Here is a 12,695-nt window from a genome sequence, read left to right as displayed (position 1 = left end):
TGAGGGGCTGGTGCAGTGTGGTTTGGGCAGCTCCAACGGCTGCCCCCACGACCCGGAAACGGAAAAGTGGAAGAAGATGGATGGATGGATGGATGGATGGATGGATGGATGGATGGATGGATGGATGGATTCTATATTTATTATGTATTACATTATGTACCTGCAAAGTACTAATACACATTATTCCATTGTGTATTTAATCCTTAGGTATAAGTTATTACACATTGTTACAAAGCCCATTACAGCCCCTGCATTGCATTAATATCAGTAATAATAAATATAATAATCATAATAAAGTTGGAGGTAAAGCAGGACAATGCACAGATTTGTAGCCAGTGTGTAATATTCAAATCGAAATATACATTTAAAATGAATTCACTCAGTGCAGAAATTCAAATCCTGATCGGTGCACCTCTACAAAAAACCTTTTCATCCTGTTGCTTCAGTAAACGAGTTCGGCTATGTAGTCATTTTTATTTGTAAAGATATGATTCATCATTTAGTTTTTCTTCATGCATAAACCTGAGCCTACAAGCTTTTTATTACATTTCAGCAAAAACTGCAATCTTCTTCTACCACCTCCTTTACCTTTGGGTTGGATGATTGAGCGTGTGGGATAAAAAATGGAAATTAGAGAAATTACCCTGCGCGCAATGACACTAATACAGCGGAAATGTAAACCATGTAACTCACACACCCACAGTTTTCCCTGGTCCTTTTGTGATTGCGACATTCCAGTATTTGTAATTCCTGCACGTGTCCCTATCTTTTTTGGCACCCTCTTTATTCCAGCGCGAGAATAAATGAACGCGGGCCTATGTCGCCTCATCAGCTCGGCAGCACACATGGCTGCTGCCGAGCGCAATTAGAAAAAAAAAAAAAAAAAAAAAAAGAATCCCAAAGGTTGCGAGTGAAATAAGAGGTGCTGAGGTGGTGCCGCTTTTCTACAACGTGACGTTAAGTGTTCGTGTTGGCCTATTCTGTGGCATTCACATGGCAGGAGTGTCCTTTTACAAAGTTGGAAAAAAAGCTGGAGAGATCTTCCTGCGCAATACTAATGAGCTGACTCTTACTTTACAAACACTTGTAAGCGGAGAGGCAGTCCCGACACATGCATTTTGATGAGAGATTGGATTCTGGCGTCAATTAAGCAACGGTTTCTCTTATCTCTGCAAGTGCCTCACCGGAATGACTAAAATTATTGGAAAAGTCAGGCATGTGTGATGAGCATCGCAAGCTTGCTACGTGTGTCAGTAGGATTAGTGATTCTGAATTGTATGTTGCAAATGAATGTATTAGAATGGCTAATCAACCATCTTTGGCAGTGACTAAGGCCAATAGGTGCGGAATACAAATTTGATTGCACAATTTATAAACATGGAGCAGTTTCCAAAGTGCTGCACAGAAATACTTGATGTAAGGCAGTAAAACAGAAAAGCCTCCAGTCTTTATTAAACAGTATAAATGAGCAAAACCAAGTTAATAGTATATAAAGGCTGTAATAAAACCAAAATAAATTAAGTAAAAAGACACAGAGGGCAACACAACTCATGCCAAAGCGTAAAGGCGGGTCTTACGATGAGCTTTAAAGAAGCACTGAGTAACTTGTTTACCTAATAAATCCTTTCCGTAGTCCCTCTGGGGGTCGTTCATCTCCCCCTGGTGTCTCAGGCCAGAAAACCACACTTGCAGATTTTCTGTCTCCGGGTCGGAGGCGCAATAAACACTAATAGAATCACGAAGAAGAAGCTAACAGGCTAATGGGCAAAGCTAACTGCGGGCTAGCGCCACTTAAACGGTATTTACAGCCACGTTTCAGTGAAAAAAAATCTCTCCATTGTGTATGGATGTACAGTATCCCTCTTTCCCTTTGTCTTTTTTATCAGTGTAGTATTTACTCTCACAATTAATGAGTAAAAAAACACAACATGCTACAACACCTGCAGTGGCGCTTATGGCCTCTCGGGACATGAGTTACTTTGTTCTGCTTTAAAGGCTGCCTAAACTAAACCTGTTGTTTTTATGAGGATCTCGAAACAAATGGCATTTGAAATGAACAGAACTCATTTGGGAGCAGCCTTATCCAGCCCAAATCACTTGAGGTTCGTGCTGGTTAACCTTTATTACGAGCACTTTCTTTTATCCCGGCTTTGAAATGGAAGCAAAAGTATGTTTTGCAAATACATTAACCAGTTTCACTTTACAGCACTGTAACTGGATTATAATAGTATGGACATAGATAACAAGGAATAACGTGGGATATTGCAGTTTTTGCAGCCCTGTTTCTTCATTATTAGCAAGAAAATAGATACCTTGAAATAGAATGATCGGCTTGTGTTCAGTTTTCATGTTTAAATACCTAAAAAAGGTGCATCACATTGAGTATTTTTTTAATTAGATTTTTCCATTAACAAAGACCTCAATAAAATGCAGTGTTCTTTTCCCCACAAATGTCTGCTTTTACAATATACTGAAGGAGAAAGAAAACAAATTCCATTCCAGGTACAGAAAAAAAAGTTTGGTTCAGGGCCTTTGAGGGTTGTTCTTTTCTGTTTGACATGTCTCCCTGAATGTCAGGAAGCCCACCACCATTCCTGCTTTTGGACATTATCCACTGCCTGTGTAGAGCCATCCATCTCTCTGAAAGATTTATTCAGCAGCGGACTTTATGTGAGCAAACAGAGAAATGGCCAGATTCCTGTCTCGGCTGTTTGGTATTCAGAGTGTGGCGGGCGCGTGCCGCTCTTGTGCCGTTTGGTGCGGCCCGGAGCTGTCCGCGGCTTCACTCTGGAGATAATGTCTGATGACTGTTTCATTATCGTCCTCACCGCTGCTTATGACGGACGTCTCTACTCCAGACCAAGGAGCACAGCAGGGAACAGTGTGATAATATTCTGGGCAAATAATCAAATGAAGATAAGTAAAAATGTCTTGATTTCTGCCAGTATAGAGTAGTGTCTAAAAAGTAAACAAAAACAATGCCAACACACCTCTGGTAAAACTTGGGCTTAGTCTTTCTCTTGACAATTCACACAATAAGTTCCATTTCACTGGCTAAACTTTCCTTAATCGAAAAATTGCAGCTTCAAAGTCAGTTTCCCACAATGCATCTTTCTCACATTGTTCAGCAATTTGGCAAATTAAAGTAGCACCTACAGACACCAAGGGGGTCATTTATCAAGAATGCAAGCTGGAAAATAGCATATATAGCTTGTTGTGGAAGTGTTGCTCGAAATGTGCCTTTTGAAATTGCCTGTACTACAGTATTCGGGCCCCAAATGTGTTATGTAAATGAGAGCATGCTGTGTGACAAAAATAAGTGTAAATGACTCTGCTGCTTATCCACTATTACACATGGTTTTGCACATGAGCAATCAGTAAATGACCCCCCAGATGTGCAGTGTTGTACTTAACAATAATTTAAAGATGAACAATTCTTGGTTTTATCTACATGTTTTCCTCCTTACATTAATACAAGTACAAAAAGCTCCACTTTTGCGCCTAGGAGATTTAATGACTGTGTTCGTGCCGTTCATATTTGATCATCTAATATTTTTCCATATAGATGAGCTGTTGCAGGAACTCATTGTGAGTGCATCTATGCTCCTCTACTCCATTATCTATTCCACGTTCTCGCCACTGGGTCAGAGCAGGCCAGGAGAAGTCATGCCTGGAGGAAATGAGTCTCCCCTGTGGCCTTTCATCAGCGTCACACCTGAGAACAAAGATGGCTCCTCTCTACATCCCTCCACCGTGAAGCATATCTCTCTTTCCCCATCTAGATCCTGTATTGGGGCTAGTGTTGCGCTTTAGCTGCGTTTGAAAAGGTTGTAGTGTTTGCGATCGCCGCCGCTGATGTCTCTTTCAAAGAGTGGACTTTGTTTAAGTGATGGTCAAATGGTTGTGTGCTGCCAATCTGTCAATACTGACAAACTAATATCATCAGGGACAGTTGAATTGAACCAATCACAGTGATGTTTTAACTATTAGAAGAGGCAGATAACATGTATTATCTCTTCAGCATAATGTGCGACGAAGCACTAGCCCGATTAAACATGATCAAATGGACCTACATGTGACCTAAATCGATCTATGGTGCCACTTTGGTCAAATTATCCATCCATCTTGTTTCACTTATCCGCCCTGGGTCGCGGAGGCAGCACACTAAGCTGCCTGGACCCGTCTGCATCAGCCTCTTGGCTCTTGGCTGTTGGTACCTCAAGAACCTGCCTTGTTGGTCTCTCATCAATGGGGCGACGGTGGATTGGAAGGTTGTGGGTTCAAATCCCAGCTCCCGCAAATGCACACTGTCGTTGTGTCCTTGGGCAAGACATTTCACCCTACTTCACCCTATGGCAAATGTCATGTAAGTTGTGCTTCACTCACACATATTTTACACATACTTTTAGAAACCACAGTAAAAGGTCTTGGTTTTTAAATGAGGTATCACACTGACACTGACCTGTCAATATGTTTTGGGATTTGGATATGAATAATTGCTAACCCTAAACCTAACCCTAAGATGGCATTTAACAGGTTAATTGCTTTGTCTGGCCCATCATTTAGGATCTGTTTGCCATGGGAGACCCAGACCCTGCCAGGGCACGAAGCCATTGACAACATGGCTTCCTGTAGGACTGGACGAGATGGAAAAATCTTGATTTTTGATTAGATTTTTTTTTGATTAAAATAAATACATGTAGCTGAATAATGAACTTAGACACATCTTTTATACAAACCTCAGCTCAAATGTTTTCCTCCAGTTTCATTTAACACACAAAAATAATTCATTGTCTCGTCCAAACTCCAAAGCCAGGTGCTGTTTCTGCCAAAGAAATGGCTGTAAAATGGTCAATTATAAAGTCCCATGATGATTATGATCATGAGATTGAGTAGGGATTGTGTTTTCGATTTCATTTCGATTAATTGTCTAGCCCTATACCTTCCTGGATCCACTCCACTCCAGTCCGGTGCTTAAACTGCTCCACCACGCGAAGGTGATGATTCGAGGAGGGGATGGTTACTTTAATTCTGTATAATTGTATAATTTCGTAATCTTGTGGCAAAATTCCCAGTTGTTTGGTCATATTTGCATTTAAAGTCCTGTTGCCTCAGTGGACGGAGGCTCGTGGATGGACAAACAGGTATTGTGACATCACCAAGCTTTCAGATCAGAATTGTTTTGCTGTGAGTGTTGTGGCGGAGCTGCGTCTACTACACCCATAATTCATGCAACTTTTGTTTCAGATTTTCTCCATATATCTCCTCGCTGTTTGACATCTGCATCAGTCTAAAGTTGCAAAGCCGGTTGCACGCGCAAGTTCATCTTCCCTGCCATTACAGCTAAAATGTTAACTCATTTAAACACTATGATCATCAGTTACAGCAGTGACGCGCACACTCCACTTCACTTGGCTCCAATGCCCTGGTGGCTTTTTGTTTGGACAGGTTGATAGATGACTGGAGAGATAGCATCTGTTTAGGGCCCTGTCTGGTGGCAGGGACGACGGCGGTGCCATTGTGATATGAGATTTAGCATTTTGCTGCCACCGCTGGCACACAGATTTGTTATAGAATGGAGTAAATGGGCGTTTTCGAGGTTTTTCTGATGAAAGCTAATCGGACGTATAGAGGCAGAGGAAAGTAGATAAGGAATAATACTTGGCATGTTGAGGTTGATAACTTCAATAGGAAACAGTTTGTGTGGCTTCTATTTCGACAAGATTATAATCATTTGGCAAGTCTTTTCAACAGTTCCCCGTTTTGTGTGGGTCAGTGTTGGTTGGTTCGTGCAAGATTGTTTGGATTTACTAAACAAAACAAACGTCATATAACGTTTATATAAACGTTCTCATAGTTGATGGTTCAGTGGTTTGTTTTTGCTTTTGCTTATGAAACATGTTTACAATAATACATGTAATATTACATGTACATATTTAGGGCTAGTAGCTACCCCGAGGCGACACCAGGCCAGCTCGGAGACATAGTCCCACCAGCGTGCCCTGGGCCTTCCACGAGGCCTTGTCCCAACAAGGGACAAGGGCTAGATACCGTTAAAATGTTTTCAATAACAGTATTTTAATGATACTTGGTTTACGATACTGATAACTTACTTTTTTCAACACCTATACTGAAATATTTGTCATCTAGAACCAAAAAACAAAGCAATAATGTTAATTCATTCCATAAAAAAACAATTTCCGTATTTTCCGGAGTATAAGTTACACTTTTTTTTTTCATAGTTTGGCTGGAGGTGCAACTTATATTCAGGTGCGACTTATATATCAAAATATATAATTTCACATGTTTGTTATTTTCATACTGACTGCCGCTAGAGGGCGCTCTAGGCTTGTGTACAGTGTGGATTAGCACAAGAAAAGTGAGTGAGCGAGAAACTTGTTAGGAACTGGCGAAAGGTTACTTTTACTGCAATGAAGAAAACTAAAAAAGTCAGTCAAATCGTGAGCTAAAAGCTGGATGACCACAGCGAGAGGAAATGAGTTTGCAAATGGGCTGGTGCGACTTATACTCCGGAGAATACGTGTCTTTTAAATTTGTATGTTTTATCTGAGCTGTAAGTAATGTCCTTTAATAATGTCCTTGGACCAACAGGCATCACAACTTGGTTAAGGTATAATATATTTTTTGGCACCTGATACCAGCAGTACCTAAACGTTTTTTTTTTATACCATGCTGGCATTGTTTAATGGTACCCAGCCCTCCATATATTCATCATAGAAAAAGGGTCCTTAATCCATCAACAACGTTCACTTGTCCTCAGGCCTACAAGAACCCAGAACAGATTGACAAACACATTGCACATTCAAGCTATAAAAGCCATTTACGCAAACCTTATTTTATTTTTTTCTTGTAAAAGTTGCATTTACTCTGTTTCATGCTCTAGTTGTAAGTGTTTGTTTTTTCAAATTTCCACATTTTGTATTTATTTTAGTCAGCCTATACGCTTCAGAAAAAGCAAAGTGTGTGTGAGTCTCTTTGCTTTGCCGTGCGTATTATCCGCGTTCCTTTGAGGCCGTTGAACGATGAGGCTCTCTCCGTCTCTGCTCATAATGGATTGATTTGTGCTGCTGCCACTGACAAAGCTTTTAATTTTCCTGCGCGGCTCCTCACCTGTGCCGCCTCCTGAGACTCTCTAACAAGGCTCTCGTCACTCTGCAGCGCCGGGGCAAATGGCATCATCCTGTATGAGCCCGGCAGAAGGGAATTAGAGGGGCCTCGACGCACAGGGGGAGGTCCAAGAGCTGCCGACAGTCGACTCTCTCTTGCAATCCGCAACACATAATTGATTCATTTCGAACTGAGCTCCTCTGCAGAGGAGTGGACTAAGAGTGGCTTTCAAATTATGAGGGCAATTTTAAGTATTGTTTTTTTTCACATTTTCTAGGCAGAGTTTCAAATAAATGTCTTCGTAAAACACAAGGGGACGGGAGACGTGGGATTTATTCAAGAGCAAATAGAGCTTCGGTGATTGATTTTATATCGCTATAACCGTAAATTGCAAACAAGCTCATAGTTAAAAAGGAGACTAGAGGGCACCTTGGTGACTCATATTAAGAAGTTATCTGAAATTGCGAGTTCTTTTCTCCTCTACAATCTTTTTTTTACTCTCAATTGAAAGGTCTATTATCAACTACTATGCTCTCTTTGCTTTTGTTTTTACTAACTATTATCTCCCCAAATATCTTTTCATTTGGAATCGAAGGCACAGCTTTTATATTGGATGCCCCATCCTGATAAAAGTACATGCTCTTGAGACTGGCTGAAAGAGCACATATTGGCTTCTGACTCTTCAGGCTTGCGTTGCTTAGTTTCTGGATTGCTGCTCAAGTCTCCGATCAAAAGTGCAAACGTTACTTCTAATGTGATGCAGTGTCATTCATGGCGAAGTGGTTGAAGTGGTGGAGAAGTAAAACTATTTCTGTTCTTGGATTGACTCAGCAGAGAATCAATCTTTAAAAGGAACTGAGCTCTTTTATTGGAAATAAAAGGATCCTCGGTAACTTTAACTGCTGTTTCAAAGAGAGCCTCTTAACTTTTTCATTTGTTTGCTTGTTCAAGAGTTTGTCTGGGAAAGATAAAAAAATAAACAGCAAAACATTGTTAAAACCAGCACCAAATCATTGGAGTTAGACAAAGAGGAGACTAGCAGGCGCCAATGAAGGCTAATATTGGGTCAGCCTCTTCATGCTCTGTCCTAATAGTTTTCCTTCATGCCTTCTGGACATCGTTTTTATGTAACTTCTCGGAAAGCTAATCAGTTCTCCAACTCTTTTGTCCCGTCTTTCACTGAGCTTTTGAATTCTGGAGGGAGGTGTGTTTGTTAAAGGAGAATTAAGTAACTGTTGCCCCTAAAGGCCACAAGCGCCTCTGCAGCTGTCATGGCATGTTGTTGTTTTTTTTACTCATTAATTGTCTGTGAGAGTATGCTGAGAAAAGACAAAGGGAGAGAGGGATATTGTACATTGTGCTACAACCTAATTATACAATGGAGATATTTTTTTCACTCAAACTTGGCTGTAGATACTGCTGAAGTGGCCCCCAGATAGCCTGTTAGCTTCTTCTCAAGTTCAAATGTATTCATCATATGCGTCAAGTACAAGTGACCAAAAGCAATGAAAAGAGTTTTGCCCTGGCACTCTCTCTGCTGAACAAGAAAACGAATCTACATATAAAAACATGAATACAACACAAACAAAGCATTCCAGCAATAAAACACAAAACCTCAGCTCTCCTTTAGGCTAATAGGCTGACCTTGATAAACCAAGTAACAACGTCAACACACCGAAAGCTGTAGAAAGAATACAGTCAGGACTTACCTGGTCGGAGGCAGGCAAAGTTGCAGGTGAGGTTTTCTGGCCAGAGACACCAGGGGGAGATGAAAAAAAAAACAATCATCCCATTAACACTTGTATTACCCCCAGAGGGACTATGAAAAGGATTTATTAAGGTAAAAAAGTTAATTTGTTCTGCTTTTAAAGGGACTATATGGAGTATAAAAATGTTAAAGTTAAGTATTTTCCTCCCCCTACATGTTCCAGCCATGTTCTAATGTGTAGAATGAGCCCAGACCTGTTCACTACAACTGTCTCTAAAATCATGCACTGTCACTCTAAAAGGTGTTAATTCGGGTCCTAAGTGCCGTCATGCACGAGCTTAATATAGAAGCTGCAGTTAGCCGTAAGACCTGAGGTGGCAGTAGTGAGTATAAAAATGACCAACTTGCATCTAGTCTCTTCAAGTAAGACATACAATTTGAAATGTGCTCTGTTTTTTTATGACTGCTATGGACTATTGTTTATCTTGATCCTCAACTCTTGTCTGAACTGTTTGTGAAAATGTTCTGTGGTTTCCTACAAATCAATTGCCCTTTAGGATCAATGAAGTTTTCTCAATCTGAATAAATGGCTTCTCTGGGCCGTCATCAGGGCATGATCATTAAAAGAGTCAAAATGTCTTGTGATGCTCTCCAGCCGGATCGTCAGTAACACAGTGTTGTAAACCAGATTTTCAAAGATTGCCGTTCTTTAAGCACATCTCTGTAAAATGTACTATGTCGAGGAAGCGTCCCATTGCCACCTTTAGTGACTAATGCTTCACCAAGTCACTTTAGGTCTATGTTTTGCTACATTAATGCCAATTAGCAGGCCGGCAGAGAAGACTCCAATGAAGACTGAATGAGAATTGAATCGTTTGTTCAATAGAGCGTGGGATTGTGTCGTTAAACCCGCTACGAATTCGATTCATTTGCACATTCTACTCTATAATTACACATCATTGAAATGAAAATACTGGAGTCATCGTTCACATAAAAGTATGACATTTATCGGCTCTGTAGCGGCTGCAGTTGTGACAGGGAAGTTTACTTTTTTATAGCATGTGTCTGCGCCTCTGTGGATGTTGCCTGTTGCCCACGACTTTCAGTTTCAACCATTGAAGTCTCTAAAGCAAACACATTCACAGGAAACGTCCGTGGCTTAGGTGAGTGCTTTAAATTACTCATAATGCCTCTGCTGAACTGCAGTAATTTGCTCATTTGTGGCCAGGACGATGGCAGATTCGGTCATGGAAGCGCACTCCCTCCCGGTGCAGTGAGGCATGATAATGTCTAATTCTCAGTCTGCGAAGGTCGTCCTGTAAAAGTCCAGTGCTAATGTGGACTGAGAGCGCGATTCACCTTCTGCACCTCAACAGAAGAAAATATGTTCTGCTCGGCATTTATTATGTGGAGCTGTTTTAGTTTTAGTCGTACCTTTGAACCAGCAAATGATATTTAAATATAAACCCCCAACAACAAGGCAATCAGATGACCTTAGCTACCGAATTACATTTTTTTCCTCAGGCTTTTATCACATATTTGGACATTTTCCCATTGATAATTCATGTTGTATGTATGGAACTACTTATATACTTTTTGAATATATATGCACACAGCAAAATGTCAGCTAAATTGGATGCCATGAACATTGATTGATATCCACACTACTTCCGAAAAGGTTAGCTGTTTGCAAAACTACACAACATGAGCCGCATATATGGGTTTTTTTGAATGTCATATTTGTTTGATGTTTGATTTATTGCACAGGCTTTATACTATGGAGCTCTGTTGTCACTGCGCTGTGAGACATCCAGGGGCAGCGGATTTTCTCATTTGTGAGAGACTGAAATGTGGCATGCATCAGCATATCCTCTCGTTTTGCAGCGTTTTGTGGTTTTCTCTGTAAACATATCGAATGCTGGCACCAACGCTGTCTGTAGGGGAGCTCAGTGTAGTGATATTGATGACTGGTGTGGTTCAGAGATCCACATCTCGGAGTCAGTAAAGCCATATTCCCAGAGCTTTAGAAATAAGGATTATCAAGGGGGCATTGCTGTGGTGGTAGTGGGTGATAGTGGTTGCTGGACAAAGTTAAGTGGAGAAAGTTGAGTCAAAAATAAGCTACTTGGGCTTTTTTAGGTGGTACTTAGAGTCATCTGCAATTTTACACTTATAGGATTCATCTACATTTGAGAAAAGTTCATATATGCTTTAGAAATGCATTTAAGTTGGGTGATTTTCTGTTTTACATAAAGTTTACAGGATTATGTCCAATTTGGGTTTATTTGAGACAGTTTGAAACCCAGTTTACCCCCCATTTGATCATGGCCTGGGGGTGTATGGAAGGTCAAATATTTTATGAGGTTTTACTTGGTGTAAATACTGTCAACCACAGTTTTAAAGCGTTCTTGAGTTTAAAAAAAAAGACACATTTTCAATTTATAATAGTATACATTAAAGGGACTATACAGAGTTTAAAAATTTTGAAATATTTTTTTCTCTAGGACGCTCCAGGATCAATTGTTTGGAAGGTTTTCTCTGCTGACAGAAAAATGACAAAACAATTGATCCTGGAGCACTTTAGAGGCCACCTTGATAGAAAGTAAAGGCGCCATGCTTACCACTCATAAAACCACTTGGTCACTACAAGGTCAAATACACACAAATATCAACTTTTGCATAAAATGTTGCGTAATGTCTCTTTAACAATGTTGTTTCAAGTTACACTTCAGTAATTGTTAAGATTTGCAACTAACCTTGAGTAAGTGGCCTCTTACAACTCTTGGCCTTGAGTAAGTAATGCTTGACTGTATTTAATCAAAATTACAACCAGTGATTCAGTAATGAGTGAAAAAGTAAAGTTGATGCATACATTTAGCCAAATTCACAATTTTAAAGCAACAGTAGTGAAAATTCTTTTTTGTATACTTAATATTATTGTATATCAATGTTACGAGCACAGTTATGATAATCTAATTTTCATCATCAAAAGTGACATTGAAATATATACAGCAAATTTGCGAAGTCAATGCAGTTCAAATGAAAAGAGCAAATCGTTCATCAATTATGTCCACTCTTTAAATGTTTATACTTTGTTATTTATTTACAGCATGGGTGGGCAATGTTGACCAAAATATATAGCTCAGTATTTCTGGGGACTTACTTGACAACAGTGATGAAGCAGTATTTTTGCAAACCATCAACAAAAATGTGCTGCCAAACATCTAAATCTACATTGCTTTGTCACTCAAAAGATAATTGCAAATGACAAAAGTGCAGAAAAAACCCCTCAATACCCTTATTAGAGAGACTACACACCGAGTTTGCTTTACTTAAAGGGACTATACGGAGTTAAAAAATGTTAAAATTATGTATTATGAAGTTGCCATCATGCACAAGCTTAATATAGAAGGTGCAGTTATGCGTAAGACCTGAGGTGGCAGTAGTGAGTATAAAATGGCTAACTTGCATCTAGCCCATATAAGCCTGAAATACCTTCCATTAATATACTGTATATATAATGTAATGTACTTTTCTCCTGACACTACTTAAAGAATAAAGAGCGACCTGACCCTGAGTGATATATTGTGGGACTTGGCCTAAAGATCTGGTGTAACTGCAGAAGTCGGCAGCTACTACAGCCAGAGCCCCGTGAGTCACCATCCGCAAACTCAGGCTGGAAGTGTTAAAACCCCTTGTGGAGGCGGGGTTGTTTTCTGCACTAATGCGACTACAGCAACTACCACTACGGCTAAGTGTAGCTCCTTTCTTCTTCTGATATACAGTACTATAGCTGTGTGCTGGAGCAGTCTTGGTGGCTATAGGGACAGTGCTGAGCTGGTGTTTGTGAGGAAGATTA

The 12,695-nt window shown here is 40.1% G+C and overlaps 1 protein-coding gene across 1 annotated transcript in view; it reads left to right on the top strand.

The window, feature by feature from the left end:
- The window catches only part of olfm3a (olfactomedin 3a), a 39,924-nt gene that overhangs the window by 13,469 nt on the left and 13,760 nt on the right, over positions 1–12,695 (top strand). The gene's annotated exons all lie outside the window — the stretch shown is intronic.

This window comes from Gobius niger (genome assembly GCF_951799975.1).
Source record: "Gobius niger genome assembly, chromosome: 18".
Taxonomy (NCBI): Eukaryota; Metazoa; Chordata; class Actinopteri; order Gobiiformes; family Gobiidae; genus Gobius; species Gobius niger.
The sequence above is the reverse complement of the archived record's forward strand: the minus strand, read 5'-3'. Positions and strand labels throughout refer to the sequence as shown.